A 22,696-nucleotide genomic window follows, 5' to 3' on the forward strand; every position below is an offset into this window, starting at 1 on the left:
CAAACTTCCAGACTACGAAAATTCCAGAATTCCCAAATCCAAATTCCCAAAACTCCAAATCTGGGATTCCAGAATTCAAAAATTTCAAAATATCAAAAGTCCCGAATTTCAATCCTTCAGAATTCCCAAATTCCCAAATTATAAGATTTTAGAATTCCAAACTTCCAGACTACGAAAATTCCAGAATTCCCAAATCACAAATCTCAGAATTCAAAATTTCTAGGATTTCAAAATTCCAGATGTCCAAAAGTACAAAAGTTCAGGACCTTCTGAATTCCAGATCCCAAAAATTACAAAATACTAGATTTCCAAATGTCTAAGGGACCAAGCCCACCCCCTAAGAAGTTCCAAATATTTAAATTAATGCCGAGTCTGGTATCCCGGTGCATTTACCCCACATCGAAGAACAGTGCTCCTTTTTGAGACACCCGATGTTCTGAAGCTTGCGTCAGTAGGCGTTACAACGTATCTGCCCGAATATGAAAGAGTAATTAGTACCAGCAGACAGCCGGCAACCGGCGCAAAAGGCTCGTTAATGAACGATCGAAATTTTGAACGCGCCTTGTCTGTGCCTGGGGGCATACTAACGCCTTACAAGACCCTGGCTAATCCATCGGGAATTTCTCTCCCTACCCGACACCTTTGGTATTTCCACTGATCGATCTTGCATGAAGTTGCCATACTGCAGGACGATAAGTAAATTCGTAATTGTTGTACTTGCTTTAACCGACGCCGGATGCTGTATAATGCAGATACAATTAGAGCTTGATTCGTCATGTCCTTTGTATCTATTTTCTACGCTATCTACGGCGTTAGAAATTGATTGTGAGATACGTTCAATAACATAGGTACTCATTGATACATTATCGACATTAGGGGTTGGAGGTGTGCGAAAAATCAAAAATATCGGATGGGATAAGGTAAAATCTGTTCGCATCGGGTCGGATCGGGTAGGGTCGAAATTATTCGATTCGGGTAAGAATTGTTCGATTCGAATCGGGTCGAGTAGGATTTTCGAAAGTACTTTCGAAAATTTCGGGTACCCGATACTCAGATCGAGTCGAAAATTGTTTTGGTCTAGTATCGGATACCCGAAATTTTCGGGATTTGTCACATGTATATTCTCGATAACCCGAGCCCACATGACTCGGATAATGCAAATCAGACCCGAGTATCGGGTACTCGCACACTTACATTTTTCACAACCTGACTCGACCTAATTTGAATAGAAGTCCAAACCGAGCATCGGCTATTTGTAAACTTTATAGGGGTCCAAAATAAATTGACTTTTCCTCACCGAAAATTATTAAAACAAATAAGTCATTTGTCAGCTCAAATAAATATTTGAAATATTATTATGAAATTATGGATAAAAACTATGTTAAAATTAAGCAACATTAATAATTTCTTGTTTATGACCTTCTTACTTTCATTAATAAGTTTTTTAATTTTGAATGGTATGCAATGGAATATTGCAAAAATAATCTCACTGTCAATATGATTTTAATCTAATAAGCTAGCGCACAGCTCTTACATGAATTCCATCCTCTGTGCAATCTAAAAAATTTACGACGGCCTCGAGCACACCTGCTCGCGTATCAATTGCACGGGTGAAGACAAAAATTGATGTGCAAACGAACCGCGCCAGAAAGTATGCTGCTAAGCAATTACTTTCGCACGTCTTTCCTTGTCAGCTGACAAGCACGTAGAAGAAAAGAAGGAGATGATAAAAAATTAGTCAAGTTTATGGCCCTTCCGACGTTTAAAATTTTACTGAAAACATGATTCTTGAGGGATTTCTACGAAATACTTTTTTGTTCCAAATATGATAAGAAAATTAATTAATAAGTGTTAATGAAAATGATAGGATCTTTATATCTAAATAACAATAAGTTCAATAAAAATTCATAAAATATAAAAATGTTAATACCATTTTACGGATAATTTTGTTTGAATTTACCTTTTAATTTATATAAATAATAAATATCATAATATTAGCATTAAATCTAATAACATTTTCTAATGGCTTATAAATATAGCATACACGGCATGGCAGGGTTAAAATAAACCCTTGTACCTATAAATAAATTTTCTATAAAAATTATACTACCAGCTGGGCCATATATTAATCTAAATTATTCACTACAATTTTTATTCGGTTTAAAATTTTATTCATATAAAATCTGTCAAATTTTATTAAAAATGTATCCTAAAAACATATACGACGAATAAAAATTATTTGGATCTGTTTTGTGCGAGAAAGTTGAATGAAATGGTACGAGTGTAATAAAAAATTGAACAGTGCACCAGGGTAATGGTGCAAAAGAATTGCATACCGCGTTTCACCGTTCCTTCTAAACGAGTTTGTCCCGGAACTTTTTGAACCGGATAGTATACCTAATATATGACCTTTGAGAAAAAGCTTCCGGACCTATAAAGTAAACAGTACTGGCTAAGAAGAGTACATAATCCTTAGTGAACATAACTCGGAAAGTGAGCTTCTGTTTATCATATGCAGCAAAGGAATAAAGGAACTATGTTACCATACTCTTCTTCTCATATTTACAGAAGCTGTTCTACAAATCCTCCCTCCACTTCTGCAAAGGTTTTATATCTTTGTAGCATAGAATTGCGAATTTCTTCAAAAATTTCTAGCTTTGTACGGAATACTTGGACATCTAAGAACTCGTCTACATGATTTATAGGAGAGTACACTGAGCCCTTAAAATATCCCATTATATCTTAATGGTACTTTAAGATACCATTAAATGGAACGCAGAGATGTAGAACACCTTCTGTAGACATCAAAGTAATAGTATACATATGTAAGATAGTCAGAAGGTGGTAGGTGACTTGTGTTAACAAAACCTAAAATTACTTGTTGCTTTGATAATTCTATATTTTTAATTTATATTTAATAAGAAGTATCATTTTTGTAAGACTGTAAGTTAATTAATATGTTGGCTACTAGGGTGTAGCTGGTGGAAATTTAATTAGGTGGTGCTTTTATTTTCATATTATTTCATTACATCTATTTAAGTATTTCTAATTAGGCAAGTAACAAAATTGTTAATGTTCAATAACTCCTACGAGATACTAAATTTGGGCGACCATGGGAAATTTTTATGGAATATTAAAAATTAATAATTTTTATTTTTATTAAACGTATACATTGGTAACACTTGAATTTCCATAGAAAGTAGGAAAATTATAGGTATCCGAAAAGTTGGGTCGGGTCAGATTGAAAAATGTTAACTTTTGACAACGAGTGAATCTTTTCAAGAACGCCTGAGACCCCCCTCTCCCATATTTCTGAATCTGCCCGTAGCCCTAATTTGGGTACCCTTAATTTACATTTCCTTTTCCTTGATTGCCAATAAAATTCTTCGACATGCATCACTGATATCTAATTAATTTAATTTAATTCCATCTTCACCTCTTCTTTTGACAAAATAAATTTTCTTAATTTTTCTCAAATAATATCTACCATTGCTACAAATTTCCCCCGTGTGACGTGTAATTCAGGGTTAAAACCATCCCCGGTGAAAGGGTTCAAATTTAGCTGAACCAAAGGACCATAAATTCAATCATTTCCTACTATTCACCTCCACTCAACTTAGGGTCTTTTTCCCTAAAAATCGATTCCTCTTTCACAAATCGTGACGGCGTATTTATGGGAACACGTAAAGACGGTAACGATGTCGACTGCTCGTAGACACGGGTACTTCACCCCGGCGACTTAAGGGTGGTCGTATGATATTTTTAGAAGCCATTGACGAGGCCGCCAACTGATTTATAGTAATCTTTCGAGTGAGAACAAACTTCTGTTCGTGTATCACGGAACCCTGATCGTCCGCATGAGTAACGATTTCGTGAACAACTTGACGAATGGATCTTCTCCTCGAAAAGAAACTAGACGATAAGTAACTCCTGTATCGAAGTAGTGTGAAAGAATTCGTTTATCTTGTTAAATATAGCCGGTAAATTATGAAAATCGAGTGGGTACTAGAGTGTTTGTACGAGCAATCTCACCGCAAATCCTTCTGTCGCTCGAAAAACCGATAAAATATTCAAGCTGGCTAACAGTAAGGCAAACCGTAGCTGGGATTCAACGTTTCAATGCTACATCTACTATGACCTAGTGCCTTGAGCCTTTATTTCAACCACTGTTAGCACTACACCCGTGATTCAGAAAGAGCCTCAAGGGTTTCAAGCATATGTCACTGACTCGAGAACAAAGGGGATGGCATGTGTAGAAAAGCATTTCGTACCCCATTCTTCCTGTCTTTAACGGTTCAATGACTATTATTCATATAAAGGTTTTTTGTTTTCACCAGGAATTTCATTATTCTTTGAATGCCATAGTATGCGATTGCGTTGCTCTTATATCGGGGTTCAAGTGAATTCCACTCCTGCTTTATTTGAATTTGTCGATTTGCAGAAGCCTTTAGAATAGTATTGATTTTTTATTAAATTATTGTTTTGTAATTTGTTTCTATTTTCTTTGGAAACTGTTTTATAAGTAGCTAATTGAAAATATAAATATTTCATTCATTAACATCACAAACTGGTAATTAGGGAGTAACAGAATTTACGTAACAGAGGGTATGTAACTAATTTAAATAAATTAACTAGATTTTGTAATGATTTCTTTCAGGTTTCATAAAATGAAAAATACTTGTATGATTAACTTCAAATTTATGAAATGTTGAATGTTTTTTAGTGTCTCATATCACAGTAAAATTATATAAAAATTGATGTATTGGTTTGGATGATAACTCTTGCTAATTAATACAACAATCAAACGGGTATACCTCACATAAAAATTAATAGCCTTTATCAGTAGACTGCGGATGTTTATGTAAATACATGTTTTAATTTAAAATTGACTCAAAAATTGTTCCATTTTTAATTGACTCGCTTTTTCTATTTTTGAAAAATCACTCTTTAAATTTTGAAATGTCAACTGAAAAAGGTACAATGAATCTACATTCAAAACGAACCATTCATGAGCCCTTATTGAACTGTCATTAACCCTCCGACAGTGGACAGAGCTCCATTTTTAATTTAATTGTGTATTTCATTATTATACTGGAAATATCAATGTTACTGCAATAAAATGAAATTGAATTTAAAAAATATTTGTATCAGTTATTTCATTGAAAATCATTCCATACTATATTTTTATTATATTATAATAGTGAATGTAATGCAATTTAAGAGATAATTTTCCATGTTTCAAAATCTATCATTTAATATGCAACAACTGACACAGGCACCTAACGACGAACGTTCATTAATAAATAAGAAATTGGGAATCCTATCACCGAAGAATTATTTATTATTAAAGAGACAGTGTACACTGTCTTATTCAGTGTTAACAAGAAATCTTAATGAGAGACCACTCGTATCCGAGTCAGTCCAAAGAGATTTAAAAAGATTCCTCTACTCTGGTGCGAATGACAACGACGTACTTATGTAAACCGTCTGTTTTTATGCACTAGACGTTAAATCATTCCCAATTGGACTTGTCGCCCTGCTGTTTGCCCGGAAGAGTATAAGTAGTTAGGGCGTGTCGGAAGAACAGACTGGCACATCTGGAAATGTTAAAAATCATCTTCTACTTTCTTGCCCAAAATTCCGTTCCGTTGTGTAACGAACCAGAAAAGTCATTTCTCGTAACACTTAAATTCCATTTATAAATAGACATTCAGACGTACAGGGTGTTAACAAGCTGTCTACCATATTGTAACTGTTGAGATTTCATTAAGGGACAGTTTTATTTTTAACAAATCTCACGTATTATTTCTACAAGATTTCATTATTTTTGATATAATTGCTAATAATATGGATAATTCCTATAGAAATTCAAGAGTCACCCACTAAGGGTGTGCGAGAACCAACTCGATCCGACCAAACACGATCAGATCCGTTACGTATAATCCGATCCGATTAAACCCGATTCGATCCGATTAAACCCGATTCGATCCGATCCAACCAAACCCCAAAAGTCCGACTCGATCCGACCAGACCCGATTTAACCCGACCCGACCCGACCCGACGTTTTCGGGTTCTCGCACACCTCTGTCACCCACACATGGCTTTCATGTTAGTCAAAATGTTAAGCAAAATAAGTATTATATAAACATAGGTCACTTGAAACTTTATTAAACAATTTCAACCAAGCTGACAATGTGAAAATTATTCAAATAAAAAATTATTCGATATTCACAATTTATCAACTACTTTTGTTATTTATAACATATATTATTAGATATATTTAACTTTTGCCACAACACATGGCAAGCAGTAAATATAATTCGTATCAATAACAATTTGATCAGAATGAAATCCATACATCCACGAAAATGTTATTCCATGATATATTAGATTCTCGTGTTTGCTTTCGTATCAAGATCACGAAAGGAACGAAACAGCAAACGAAACGTCAGCACAGTATTGGCTTCAGTCGAACGATTCTTTTACGAAATAACAATTCAGAATCTGAACGAGATTTCAATCATGAAGGAGTTTCGAGCAGAAAGCATCGATTTCATCGGAACGGGAAGGAACGTTTACTGGTCACATTCCATTGCAGTTTCACGTTAATTGCTTCTTACGGTTCATTGGATACCGAGTAACAAGCTCGCTGCAAAATTCGTGCATTTAAAAGTAGAGGTTGAAGGTCTGGAAAATGTGAAACAGGAAGGAAAAAAAAAAAGAAAACGCTGTTAATTAAGTTCAACGAAAATGAGAAATGAACGTACAGTAGTACCGATAACATTACTCGTGGGTGGTATGTGTATGAAGTGGCCACTGGTACATTAAACACTTGATTTCGAAACTCGTATTTCTCAGTGAACGAAAGTAGCCTTTCAACGCTTTTAATATACGCTCAGATCTCTGAATTTAACCTCTTAATACATTCTGCGAAAAGATTATTTTTCTGGTAGTTTGCTCATTGTCAGATACATTTGAATCTCTCTGATACATTCGAAACTTTCTTTTTTATTATTTATTTGCCTTGGATATAATATTTAGTATGAACAATGAAATTTATTTGTAATGAAAATAAAACAATATGAAACAAAACATTGTTTGACAGTGCTATCGTAGAGGGGTTAATTTCAACCCCGAAAAATATCTTTCCTCCAATTATACAATAATTGCATGAATCTATAAAAATGAAGTCAGATAATTAAAATAAAAATTAAAAATAAAATAAATGTTAAGGGTTGGAAAATACAAATATCTGTCTATGGTCGTTAAAAAATAATTTTTAAATTATAAAATTTTTATCTGTTCAATAGTGGGAGTAATTACCTTATTTGTAAACTAAATGTGTCTTAAGTACTTATTTATAAATTCTGCTTGAAGATAGTGACTATGGAATACGTCCATGAAAACCCATGAACTCTTCATTAAACGAAATATTTCAACAGGAATCATAAAAAATATAATTATTAATAAAAAGCAGAGATTCGTTAAATAAGAAGTCTTTTAGCTTTGAACAAAAGGAAGAAAATACAGAATCATAAATTCTTCAACGTGAACGTACGATGAGTCTGCGACTAAGAGACGTCGGAGACGTTTTCAAGCTTGACACCTTTTATTAAAGTTCTCCCTCCTGCTGCTAGTATTAATTGTGACATTTTCATTAGAACCTGCTTAACTGTTCGAGAAAGGTTCCTTAGAGAATGTCGGCATAAAATAATTGCCAATACTGTGCTAATATTGGCTGTCAAACTATTTTTATTTTTATCGTGCAATATTTCTTTTTATTTTGTACTATTTAATAAGAACAGAATTCTAAATTTTATGATAAATTTCTGCAATATTTCAACGATACATTTATCATTAAAATGTTGCTTTAACTCTCGGACGATGGACCATGGAGAGGGCCACAATTTTTATTGAATTTTGTGCTTCATATTTTCGTTTTATCTATTTCAAAGGTTTCCTTTAAAAATTATTCTTTAAGTACATGAAACCCCTTCGTTTAAAAATTTAACGAAGGGGTTTTAAGAATTTAACGTTTAAAATTTAACTTTAGGTTAATATACTTGCGTATACTTTTTTTTAAGTTACTTTTATTTATTTATATTTTTGTTAATATTTCTACTAAAAATGAAATTTTGCACTGTATTCAGACAACATCCTTTTATAATTATATTTATATTGTTAAATAGGATTTGCACATAAAAATCATACCCTGGATAATAATTACTTTATACAATAAAATGATAGCAAATTGTATTAAACTTATATTATAAATTATTCATTTTTCATACTATATCCCTTATATAGTATTTAAAAAACATTATGCAAGATAAACTTTTTTTTTGTTATGCAACATCACGAATGCAAATTTTGTTTCAATTCACGAAAACAATGATAAAGAGTCTGCTTATTTTGCTCACAAGATTCACTGTCTCAGTAACACAAAATAAACGTGAAGCTCTGGGAAGATTTATGTTTCCTGTTTCCGCACAAACTGTTTGTATTATTGTGCACCATTTAATCTATTATATTAGTTACATATTCATATTTTCAATACCAGCTTTCCGATATTTGTTACGAATAATACACTTCCGTACCATCGAATACTTTATCATCGCTACCTAAAAATGATAATAAATGCAATAATTAAATATGGATTAATACTTTTATTAAAGCTTAACACTTTGAAGATTGGTATAAAAAAATAAATTAAGATCTTACAGACAAGAAATTGGGTGATCAAATTATAAAAACACAGCACACAGTTCAAATCAGGCTTCCCTAAACAAAATGGCATGATTTTTATAATTATAAAAAATGCAGTTTAAAAATAACAATAGCGTGAATTATGCAGATAGCTCTAATAATTTGATTACCCACCGTAGGTGTTACATGAGGAACCTATTTAAAACTAAGGGATGCAACTGACATTTTCATTCCCATTTCTATTTTTTATTTGTTTTATTTACATTATATTTAACGATTTAACTATTTCTGTTCTTGATTTAAAAATTTTAAAAAATGTCACTTGCATCCCTTTGATTCTAAGTGCTTTATATAAGGGATACAAGTGACAAGTTTTAAAAATTTTTAATTAAGAACAAAAATAATTAATTAAATCGTTAAATACAATTGGATTAAAAGTACTATTAAATATTAAAAATAAATTAAAAGAAACCAGAATGTCATTTGCATCCCTTTGGTTTTAAGTGCTTCATACCTATGTCATATGATGATGTATGCAAATGTTTATAAACTACCTATAAATCTGTATTAAAAGGCTATAAGTATCACAAACAACATCAAATTTTCTGGTTATTCTTGTAATTCTCTGTATAATTTTCTTATCTACTGTTCTATGATACTTGACGCATACTTTGTTTTCTATCACGTGTCGTAAATACAAGTCATGGTCTAGTGAAACACATGCCAAGGCGTTAATAATAGCCAAATTCTTGTAATCTGCATGAAGTAGTTCGTGGAACGATAACACAGTATACGAGAGCACGAGTAACGAGAGACTGCGTTCGAGAGGAGAAAAGAAGATAGGTGCCCAATTTCCGGTTGGCTGCACAGGTTGACTCATTTGTGCATAATGCAGCCTAATAAGGACTAATGAATGAAATACTGTAACCCCCGATGTTGGGTAAATTGGATTTACACCACTTGCTATTCCTCCACTTTCACCTACCTCACCAGCAACCCTTGTTACACTTGTAATCTCACCCCTTTGCCTCAACCTCCTCGTTTTTCCTTCCCTATTTCTGCTCAATCCCCTGCATATTTGTGTACTTTATAACCCTAACTGAGAAGGTAAAATTTGAAAATTCTATCCTTGTGACATATCAACTGGAAGCTCAAGATTTGATAACATTGACTACATAGATGTTTCATTAATTTTTTAAAATATTTACGAATATGAATAAATGATATAATTAATAATTAAATAATTTTAATCTTTGCAGTTCAATATTACCAATTACCCAATATCCAATTTCCAATTATTCATATTCCAAATTCGCAATAAAATACTTAATTTGTAAAATTAAGCTATGAAGGATTTGCAGTTTTTGAGCTTGAAAAATGATTTCGAACACCCTATATTCCCACTCTCCAAGCTAAATTTTAAATTTCAAAAGTTTTTCAGGTCCATAGCAAACAAAGTTTAAAAGGGGTTGCATGGTAATCTACATACTGTAAAAGGATTTTGGGTCCCTTGCAATTATTTTGTTAATTATCATTTTATATTGATCAGCAATTTCCATATTATTTTCCAATAATAATTTACCCAAAAGAATGAAGCAATGAATTCTGGAGAAAATAATTTCAGTAAAACATTTGAACGCGAATTAAGTGCTTTTTAATTCCCTGAATATCCTCTCGTTTATCAAGAATACATAAAACGGAAAAAATCGTGTTGAAGTTCCGAATAAACATAGATTTGAAAACGAAACCTGAGCAACGCGCAATTTTCTGTTCCGGTACTTTGAGTGGCTTACTTGCTTCTATTCAAACGTTAATTGTGTGAAAACAAAGGTCTTCCAACTGAAATCCTCTGAAACTTTTTCTTGCAAAAAAAAGCACCAGCATAATAATAATATCTATAAATAATAAAAAGGAAATTGTTGAAAGAAAATGGATTCTCGTTCAGTGAACAAGGTAACCGTTTGTGGATGAAAAGGTTGGGTATAACGAGAGTATTGCACGCGATTAATAATTCTTGTTCGATGAACCTAAGCAACTAAAATCGCTTCTAATACTGAAAACTGAAAGTAATAATGCCTTGGAGGAGTACTGATAATAGTAGTTATCCTTCTATGGCACTTTACACCCACTTTAATGAACACTGTTTAAACCCCTTTTCTTAACACCTTGTAAATGAGGCTCATGAATATTTAACGTTTAACCTTCTCGCTTCTATGGATGACTAATGTATACGAAACACATATAATATAGGATGTTTATATAGGGTTTATCTATGGTTAGGATGTTTTTAACACTGTTATATTATTATATGTTGGTGATGTTTGAATTGTCATAGGAATTTATCAATTATATCTATTAGTAGGAACTCTCTAATTTGCCTAATTAAAAATACTAAAAATATCATACACTTAAAATTATAGATATTAGATACAAGGAAATATTGTGAAAACAATCGATAAGATTTCTTCGAAATAAAAATATTATCTACTGAAATTTTTAAAAACTTCAGTCTGACAGTGAAAGTATTATTTCAAATTTTCAATTTGCTGCTTTAACATATATAGCAATAATGCTATTCGAAATGGTATTTTTTATTTTTTTTTCTATTATTCGAGTACCTATATCTAATTTACAGTGTGAGTCACCGCAGATTCCTATGGCATTCAACTTGTTATAATATTAGGGCTATTAATTCAGACCGGGTACTCGAAATACTTAGGTAGACAAAATTACTTGAATAACCGGGTACTTGTGAGATACCCGGGTAGACAAAATTACGTGAGTACCCCGGTACCCGTGAGATACCCAGGTAGACAAAGTTACCCGGGTACCCGTATTATTCTAGGAGAGGCAAAATTACCCGGGTAACCGGGTATCCGGAGGATGTCAAAATAAACAAAATTACCTGAGTATCCATGAAATACCTAAGAAGATGCAATTACTTAGGTACCCGGGTACCCGTGAGATACGTGAAACAGTTGACATAACTGCGATATTAACTTAATATTCTATCAAATTCAATTTTTGTCCTACCCAATGAATAAAAGATTTATATATTTTAAATTTTAGGAAGAATAAAATTGAACTGTTCTTTTTATTATTATTATTATTTGTTTAATTTAAAGTCGCATAGATAGCGACCATTTGTTTTGATTTCCTTTAATTATACATATTCTGCTGGAAATTAATATTACAATTAATTAAGTATAAATAAGTGTTCTTTAATTAAATAAAATATCGAATAATAGAAGAAGAAAAGAAAAAAATTCTTGATGGTTTTGCGATATAGAGGAGAAACTCCGCTTGGAATGTTTTGCACGAATTTTTGTGACTGTCTTTGATATGAAAGCGATTAACCCGTTTTATACACGGATGCACTCAAAAGAGATTATACGACTAGGTTACTGTGCTCCGTAATCCTTTGAATTTAAAGCTATAGCGAATCTCGTGTGATTTGTAGATTTATAAACATATTACTCTCACTCAATTAAAAACTAGCAGTTTATAATAAAATAAAGACAATTTTCTATTTATGAAGCAATGTTTAATGAATTACAATTGATACTGCAATTTAAACTTTACAGAGTCGCAGATTGTTATAAACTTAATTAAAAATTAACAAATATTTTAATTGAAAACATTTTAATGATGGTTTTTTGTACTTCTTGTTTTTATCTTCCTTTCGATAACATGCAGTTACTAAATACTTTGTTTCTGAAAAGCTGAACTGTTCTGAATGAAAATTGTTCTCGAAGCTTGCACTTGGCATTTCAATTTCCACCATAAACAATATTTCGATATTTGAACTAGATACAAACGAGTAAACTTAATAAAGTTTACGTAATTGTGCATGTGCATATATGAATATGAACAGCTGCACTTCAACAGCTGAACAATGATAAATTTAAACATTAATAATTGATTGCATTTGCAATGTTTAAACCTGGATAGAACCTGAATAAAAATTGAATAAAAACCTGTGATTCTTCATAAGTTTTTAACCCTGGAACAGCGAACCATGGAGAGAGCCCCAATTTTATAGTAATTTTGCTATTCAAAGGTTAAAGAGTGGGTAAACCAAGCATACTTTTAATTAATAAGTAATATAATATTCAAATAATTGTAAAAATTTAGTTTCCTTATTTATAACTTTATATGACCAAAATTATAATTCCGGCCATAAAATTGATACGTACACTTGTACCACTGGAAAGAGCAAAAGGGGTAAACTACAAACATCTTATTTCATCCTGTCCGCTGTTTGAGCACCTATAAATCTTTCATCGAGTTAATTGTCAGAAGAACCCTCGAGCCTTCCCTACCCTCCGACGTCTGCCTTTTCACGCCAGCTGTACAAGTTTGGTTCCCATTTGTAAGCGAACGATAAAAGTGCAGAACATGCCGCGCGTTAAGAAGACAAACATTGGCTACCGCCCACTAACTAAACGACACAGACATAAACTTTGCTTTAGTTGGGGTTAAAGAAAATACATTCACCATCAGTTTTCCCCTATAAACATTTGATAATTGGCCATTGGATAGCTATTGTAGAACATAAATTAACACTAGTTTACTGAAACTCATATTTTTGGACCTAACAAAGACAAGTTTCATTTCTTCTTTATTCCACTTACATATTTATTTATATTTTATACTCATAACATATATTTTAATATAAGTTCATGAATAAATTTTTTATTTTTATTTTCTGTTTTGTAATTACAACTTACTTTATAAATAAATAATTTCCTTTGTTAGGATATGTGGAATACATATGGGCCAATCATTCACAGAAGAAATTATTTTTAATAATTGTAATAATATACCTAGAATTTTATTTTCAATACTTAAATTTGTCTATCATCTTCTTTTTTAAATAACTTCGTACATACAATTTTAAACCCAGAAATAATCACAAAGAAATGGGGTAATTTTGCACTGTGAATAGTTTTTTTAATATAAATTTTAAGACACGATCCATAATGTTTTTAATTTTGAAACAAAGAAATATTTGTGATGTCTCTCAATAAATAAAATTATTTCTAATCTATAACACTATATTTATAAAGGTACTCTAAGAAATTGTAATTATAAAATATAAAAAATGTTTCTGATAATATTATTAATCATAAAATATGAAGTTCAGTTACCATTGATAAGATACAGGAATTTCGTGGAATATTTTCAACCCAATCCAACCAAGAATGAACGTTAATTTAAATGGCTAACTGAACTTCCCCACGTGACAATAACTAGCCTCACCCTGTAAACACATTTAGTGCTTGGTTAACCTGTTATATAGTGTTTGCAATTACTGATAACGTTAACAGTGTACTCGTGTACCACGTAACGGACCACCTGAACGAAATAACAAGAAATGATCTTGTAATAGGATTTTCGTTAGATTGGAACAAAAGCGATTACTATTAAGAATTCGAATTGAGTTTATATCCAATGATTAACCAGGTAAAATGTGGATAAGCTACTTCTGGATTTAACCGTAATAATATCTAATATTTTCCAATTAGGTAGTGACCCAATAATTATTAAGGTTTTTGAAAAATATATGAAACAATATGAAACAATGAAAGATAATAAAATGACATTTTTTGAACAGAGAAAACAGAAACTGATAGTGTTGTTTATTAAAGTTTAAGAAACTTGAAAAATGCAAAAGGGTAAAATTTTGTGAGAAATTCAGAAAATGAATTTGACGACAATAATATATACAATAGCTTTCATTTATTATAGAAAATTACTAATTTTCGTGAAAAATATAAGTATACAAATGATATAAGTAACAACAAAATGATTTGAGGAACTTTTATCTTTTTAAATAGACGAAATAGAGATTGAGTAAATGTCGTCTATTTAATTTTGAGAAGCACAAAAAACAAATATTGAAACAAAACTTTCTTAGGAATCGATAGAATGAGTGTTCTAGAATCTAGACTTCATAATTTATTATAAATCAATTCCACTGCAATTAAAAAATAAATAAAAATGAATTTTTATACAAAACATCACACCTTTTCTTTGAAAAGTAATCATTTATAAATTCTATTTAATAAATTTCCTAATAATAAAAGAAATTTGTTGGAGTAGTACTTTTAAAGCTTCTGTTAATTCTAACCAATATGACTAGAACAATAATCTTCATTCATTTTACTTTAAAAAGCTTACATACATGAAAATCTAGTATGTAAAAATTCTTTATTAATTTTACATCAGAATTTTAACTTATATTTTTAGTAGGTCCTGAAATTCACGTGCCATTGTTCTGTCCACGCGGATAAAAGAGATTTATATATACCGCAGAATTATGATCATTGCTGTAATAATCCAGCTTAACAGCTTACATCAATAGTATATATAAACTACAAATTGTAGCATTAGCAATAAAACTCTAATTCTCTTCTTTCCCTATTTTTTATAACACTGACATTTATATGAACATAATACGTTCATATGACATTTTTTACTTGTTTTGGCGTGTAGATATTTACCCCCTAAAGAATCACTCTGTACATTCGGTTTAGAAATAACTCCATTTATACGGATTACCGATCTTGTATTGACTCGAGGAAGGCTCAAGAACGAATGAATGTACGGTCACGCTTAGGCACGGCTGTCGTCGCTTGCCGATAATTCGGGTGTTTATGCAAATGGATTATCCCTTTCTCGAGCGCGGTACAGACTCTACCAGTTTCGCCAATATAGTCTACGGCCTTAGATAAGTACTTTCGTCTTTCGTGTACGCACTGTCCTTCGTAGACTCAAGAACCTACTCCTGTCGAGGTCGGAAACGGTCTCGGTTCGACACCTGCGTCGACCCTGGCACGCGGGGGAACTTAACGGCCTCGGAAAACCCCAGGGTTTTCCACGCACGCATGCGCACGGTGGGCTACACAGTTGAGAGTTGGCACGCTTCAGTTTTTAAGTTCAGCGAATCATAACGAATAAATGATAAAAACATTCGTGTCTTTAGCTATCTTCGAGCCACTCTGACAATTATTCACATGAATTACCTGCATCTATTACCACAAGGAACCATAAACGAAATTATAGCGCATTGCATATAGGAAAATAATACACTGGTCATAACGCACCATAACTCGTAACGTAGATTTAACAGTAATTGTAAGTCATACCATTGAACGAAAATAAGTTATAAGTATTTCGCATCCATATCTGATAGAAATTACCAATAATTGGTCAAAATCGTATTATGCTACAATTAATAAATTTTACTGATTCTACATATGTAATTCAACAGCAACAGAAGTATGGTAATAAAATAACCAGATGTTACATTTGATTTCGCGCGTAGCAATTTCAAATTAAAACAATTTGCAGAAAGATGTAATCTGTGAAAATAATCATATCTGATTATTTTTCTATACGAAATGCAATCGGCTATTATTTATATTAATTGCACAAAAATTTTAAAAGCAAACGATCTACTTACATTATATGCAGAAATAAAAAAATTTCTGAAATCTTAAATTTTGCTTAAAGTGTAATAATAAAAGATTTATTTTTTAATGGAAAAAAACTTCTTGTCATTAAATCAGTAAATTTCCCATGCCTTGAAAAGTAAAACCTAAAAATTCCCACACAAAATTTATGCTAAATATATGTGTTTCTGTAAATACCTTATTCTATCTATACTAAATAGAGGATCCACAAAGAATTTAAAAAAGACCATCATATTAGAAGTTAGAAAGGCTATGTACACATCTCTAAAAAGCAACCTCTGAAAACTCTTCATCACACTCCGTCAAAATCCTCTAATCTCGTTCATTATGATCACAGAGGAGGAGCTAACAATAAGTAAACGTTATCTCCATCTAGCAAGATGGCTCCGTTTTCAATTCACACTCGTTCCCATGGTGGTAAGTGCTCCTGTAGACACTAGCTTTCGCGCTTCGGGATTTTGTCGGGACAAGAAGGGCGTGGTCTCTAATTGAAAAGGGATTAATTAACGCGCGTAGACTGTAAGAAAACGTAGGGTTGTTCGAACGTCGCGAATGGTATTTTATGCCCCATAGGATTTTCTGCCAAATTATGCATAGGCGTTCTCGTCTTGTCCGTACCTTCTTCGAGAAGGTGATTTAAGCATCATTTCTATGACGTCTATTCAATTTACTAACAAAGAAAAGAGAGCTACAGAATGTGCAGAAAAAGAAGATGGATGGATAACGTTAGAATGGACTATTCTTTGTTGTAATTTGAAATATTCAAAAAGAATATTTGAAATGATTAATTTAAGTTTAATATAGAACAGAAATTCTCAACCTTTCTATACACGATTTTCCAATGCGCTCAATTTAAAAACATGTGCTAAATTAATTAATACAAATATACTAATGAATAATTCCAATTTCTTCTACTTACATATAATTAATCATTATTTAAAAATAAATAAATTTTCAAACGCCATCATATTCAAACAACATTATTCCAATATTTATTTGCATATTATTTTCGATAGTTATTTCTAATACCCCATAGAAAACCTATTTCAATTGGTAACTTTAATTCTTTCAATTAAATATATTTATCACTATCAAGAAAAATAAATTTTCAAATGCTGTCGTATTCGAACGACACTCTTTCAATTAGTAACTCCAATTTCCCATAATTATTTATATTTATCATTATTTTTAAAAAAAGAAATATTATTTACATAAAATTATTTATTTCAATATTATTTCTCATATTACATAAAAAAATTATCTTAACTACTTACATTTATCACAATCGATAAAAAATAAATTTTGTATTTCAATAGTTAATATTTATTTCCAATATTTTTTACTCAAAACATACCCAATTCTCCCACTCATTTCATTAAGTTTTGTCGCTAATAGACTACTGGTTCATAAAAAAGTCGTGGAATGAAATGACGAAAAGTTCATTATGGTTGCCGGTATTTTCCGTATAGTTCGTCTAATGGCGAACTGTTCGGTTGTCGAGGGATCCTATCTCTGTGAAATTTAACGGAGCAAACATCAGTCAGCGTGGCTGTCTCTAACGAGGAAACGCACGTGCGCCACAAGGACCCCGCGAAACGTGCTCCGCACGGAATTCGCCAAAGTATCCCAATAAAAAGGCGAACCACGTGGGCCGGGTTATATCGCGAAAATATCGCGCTATATTTTTGCCTCAACCGCAATGCCGAGTTTCGAACTATTTTGACGTACGCGGGTACTCGCGGTCGTGTTCTTAGAAAACGAGAGTTTCGTCTAGAGAACAATTTTACAAGCGTTATACCTGTACGTGAATCCCGTAATGCGGTGAATTGCCATGAAAACGAGGTAATATTCAACCGCGATCAAACGTGGACCGCTGCTTCTGACACGGCCGGAATATATTCTCTTTAGCGGTTCCAAAAACCGATGTTATGGCCTGAACAACGGACCATCGTCTTCGGTAAAAAGAATAAACAGGCACGATTGCTGAATAGATATATCGGCGTCATGCTTATACCGGTCTTTTGATAATGGTGGAGAATAATTGAAGAATAATATAACGAACATTGTGTTCAGTTTCTTGATCTAGATGTATATTGGTTAGGTAAAATATAATTAGAAATTATGTACACTGCTAGATGTACTTAGGTCATGGGACACCTTGGGTAAAATTGGTTATTATGTGCTGTAATTAGCAAACAGCGTGGTTATATTAATAGACATTACATATTATACAATAATTATTATATAATAAATTATTATAGGTGTAATAATTAATTATACAAAATAATGTGAAACGAATAGAAAGTTTAGCAACCCAAAAATTAATAATTGGAACAGTGGCAGATTATCAATGATTCGACGATACCAACTAAGGGTTAAAAACTTTAATGAATAGTTTATGTGATCACTTTTGCCAAATTTTAAGCTTCAATTTGATGTCGCATAAATGCTATTTTGGCATAGTTTTATGTCACGAGATTGTATTAAACTTTGAAATGAAAATTGATACTATAATAAATTAAAAAATTTGGAATTTTGAAAACTTATATTAGGATAATAAACTTTGAAATTTGAAACTTTTAGAATTTATATTGTAATAAACTTTGAAATTTGAGGTTTTGAAAATTTGTATTATAACAAATTTTGAACTTTGAGGTTTTGCAAAATGTAACCAATGATAAATTAACAAATTTGAAATTTTGAAAATTTACATTACAATAAATTTTGAAACTTGAGCTTTTGAAAATCTATATTTTAATAAACTTCGAAATCCACCATTTAATTATATAATAACAATTTCTCAACATTTTTGCATAAGAATTTATTGAAATGTTTGTGTGATTAATCATCTTGTCACCTCATCTTTTCCTGTTTTCATCCAAAAGGGGAAGTGCAAACAGTTCTAATTGGATGAGTCATTCCGCACACAAGAAATTTGGAGACGGAACGACTGCAAGATTGGTCTTCTCAACGTTTCTAGTTAAACCCTTCGTACAGTTTCCTGTTCGAGATTCCAACGATAATAATCTCTCACTGTTGGTTAGGAATGTCGTATCGTATCAGGCCGCTCGCTCGTACACGTCAAATCGTTTATTATCGCATTCGCGCCATTTGGACACCGATGTATATTATTAAACCATCTTCACCCTCGGCGTACGGCGTCTCTTTAAGTTCGCAGACGTTTCTAAAATTACACAGGAACCTCCCTTTTACTTCGTTTTCACAGTCTTCTTCTCTTTACAGCCCTCTCGCGTCCACTTGCTCCCGTTTACCGCCTGTTCGCACGTGTGATTTCGTTCCGAATAGACGTAAACAACTTCTAAGTCATTGGCACGTGGTTTCAGAAAGAAAAATCACACTTTTTCAGCCCAATACAAAATATTAGAGAAAAGACATCAAAGACAAACCCCTAATTTATATTTTCTGTGTAACAGTTCTTAACATTTTCATAAACGCGTATCACCGAAACCACAATTCAAGAATTTCAGTACCATCAAGAAATGTATGTTTTTTTATATAAGAATTTAAAAGGGATTATACACTTAATTACATTGCTGTGATATACAGCCAGGGACGAAAATAAGTGGGCACCGTTTAAAACAGAATACCTCAGTTAAAATTGCACGAAATGACTTGAGGTTTCTTGAGCAGCTATAAAAATTAATTTACTAAAATTTGTCAAAATCGCGAAAAAAATAGTGAAAAGCAATTTTTTAACCTTTTTTTGTCTGAACCTGTAATGAAAGTTTAAAATATGCCTTTTGTAAATTTAAGTAAGTTATGTGTATGCTAAAAATTTAATCGAGACCAGTTAATGTACTTAGAAGTTGCAAGCAATTAAGATTAGTGAAAATTGCAACTTTTCATCTTGCGATTTCTAGAAGGGATATTTATATGGGGCCCTCTTTCCTACACTGTTATTGTCCCCGTGACCAGCTATGGGGCAGGGGTAGGGCAAAGCCCAGAGAAGGAGGTATCGCAATTTTCCTTGGAAAAGCCTACGAAGCTCAATACTGTACGATTATCAAACAATATTAAAATTTGTATAATTATATTATATCGCTCAAATTATCTGCATACCATTAATGATGCACATACCACTACTTTAGAACCATTACTGTATAACATTCTAAATATTAAAATTAAAACTGATTTCTCGATCTCAAAAGATTATTTCATATATTCATCAAAATTCAATTAAAAAATTATAGTAAAAGGCATTTGGAAATTTAATTTATGTATCATTGATGATAATGAAAGCCATTTTGAAGATTAAACTCTTTTCATGCTTTATGAATAAAGCTCTGATTTGATTCATTTCTACACCTAATACTTTGAATTTCAGCTTCATAAATCACAAAAGAAGCAGCAAGTAATAGAAAACTTCTCAAAACTTTTCATTTACTTGAACGTTAACCGAACGATTACGTCTAGAAGCGCAGAACACGTTCAAAGTAGTACGCCGTAATTCACAGCCAGAATACCTCGCCCATCTAATTGCTTCGGTAACAGCTCTGAATCACCCTCTACACGTATAAAGATTCGATCGAGACCCCGAAATGTCTCTTCGCAAGAGCTTCGACAAGTCCAAAACGTTTAGCTTGCAGAAGTCTCCAACTCTCATTGTTCTGCTACTCTACGTTTCTTTCCTGTTCTACTACTTTCGTTGACTCCACTGTCTTCGAGTCTACATGACCCACGGTGAAAATTAGATTTCCACGTGCATTATGTTCCTAAGCATACTTTTTTCACTTTTAATATAATTTAAATTAGATACTCTACATTTCTTAAGAATAAATTGCTTAAAAATATAGCATGTTTCAAATATAAAATGAAAGCATAAACAAGAACAGCAAGGTTGAAAGATAAAGGTACCTTGAAGATTCATAATTTTCTATGTCTAAAAAAAATTTCTAATATTAACCCTTCAACAGCGGAGCCTGGGTCAATCGTGACCCAAACTTACAAAACACGTAAAGGAACAGTGTAAAATTTAGAAAACGAATATAATATGAAATAGGTACAAAACTATAGCGAGATAATAAAATTCTTCCAGTTCAGCAAGTGCACGATTCTGCTATTATTTGTTCAACCAAAAATCCACATGTGACTTTCAATGTCACATGAAAATGACATAACACTTTATATCAGCGATTTACTGTTACGTGAAAACGAACCCTCAAAGTTACCCATTATTTTGAGGCCTCTGGGGTGCCTTATCCCTCAACAATAACCACCCTTGTCTCATTTCCAAGTATACACGTATCCCTGCTGGGACCTTGCGAGAATAACGACGAAAATTGATGGAAACCCGACAGCGAAGGAGGCCGAGACCAGATAGTTTATTTCAGTCGCATTGTGGTCATCGCAGTCGCGGTGGTGGTCGCTATGCAGAACCCGGAGACGCGCATTTACGCCGCAATGGAAATCCGAGAAAGCCACGAGTTCATTCAAAGCCCGGCCGTGTTTTTTCTCTTTTTTTTTTTCCTCCCCTTTCCTTGCCCTGAAGAAGTCCGCGAGCCGTGAGATGTATTCAGCGCATCCCGCGGGGACTTTCCCTAGCTAATGCGAGATGAAATTACAGCCCCCCGGGGTTCCGGTCGACAGTCACGCCGTCTACTCGAAAGACACTGGCTGAACCTCCGCCTACGTCAGCTTCTCTTTCACCTCTACCTTTGCTTTACTTCCCTCCACCGTCGCCTTCTATACGTTCGAATGCTCGTACACACGAGGAGACATTCGTTTCAACTCGTTTGGTCGCTGCTTGAAGCGAACGTTTATCCGCGGAAGAAAAGCTACCCTTAATGTTCAACCGTCGACCAGCGACCTGACCCCTTGCGTTCTTTCGAAAAACGACAGCTTTTCTAGTCATTGGAGAAGAATATTCTCTCGAGTTTAACGAGATAACTTGTACTTTTACGATGAAAAGATTGACTGCGCGAGATAGCGTACTTGAAACTGTCCGTTGGGTCTTTGTTCCCGACGGCATGGCAGGGGAATACGTTTTCATAAACCTTGCCTAATCTTTGCTCGTTACACTAGCGGCATCTAGGACGCTCCCTTACTACCCGCCATGCTTTCTGACGCTTTTAATATTTCCAGATTACGCGTCTGACAATTTTCGATGCTACGAATAATTTTTGTTTTAATTTTATTATTTTAAGTCGCATCTCCCGCCTGGATATTAACGACTATTACATACAATACATACAGATATCCAATAAATACATAGTTAACGCTTTATCTGCCGGAAGCCTATTAATAGGCTTTTTCACAGTATCGGCTGTTGAAGAAAAACGAATAATCTTTTGATTATTACAAATTCACATATAATTCAATTCAAATAGTGAAAGTTAGATATACCTTGATTAAGAGGAAATAGAAAAGAAAGTTTATACCTTTTAATCTTTAGCTATTGTTAATTATAAGGTCGTAATGCTTATCTATTTTATTTATAGCTGGTGGATAATGTGTTATCGGTTCCATTGCACAGTTAATGGTATATTACAGTA

At 32.8% G+C, this 22,696-nt stretch overlaps 1 protein-coding gene across 1 annotated transcript in view; it reads right to left on the minus strand.

Moving 5' to 3' along the window:
• Positions 1-22,696, minus strand: part of LOC114877973 — a 227,567-nt gene that overhangs the window by 199,114 nt on the left and 5,757 nt on the right. The window lies entirely within an intron of this gene.

Source organism: Osmia bicornis, chromosome 7 (assembly GCF_907164935.1).
Source record: "Osmia bicornis bicornis chromosome 7, iOsmBic2.1, whole genome shotgun sequence".
Taxonomy (NCBI): Eukaryota; Metazoa; Arthropoda; class Insecta; order Hymenoptera; family Megachilidae; genus Osmia; species Osmia bicornis.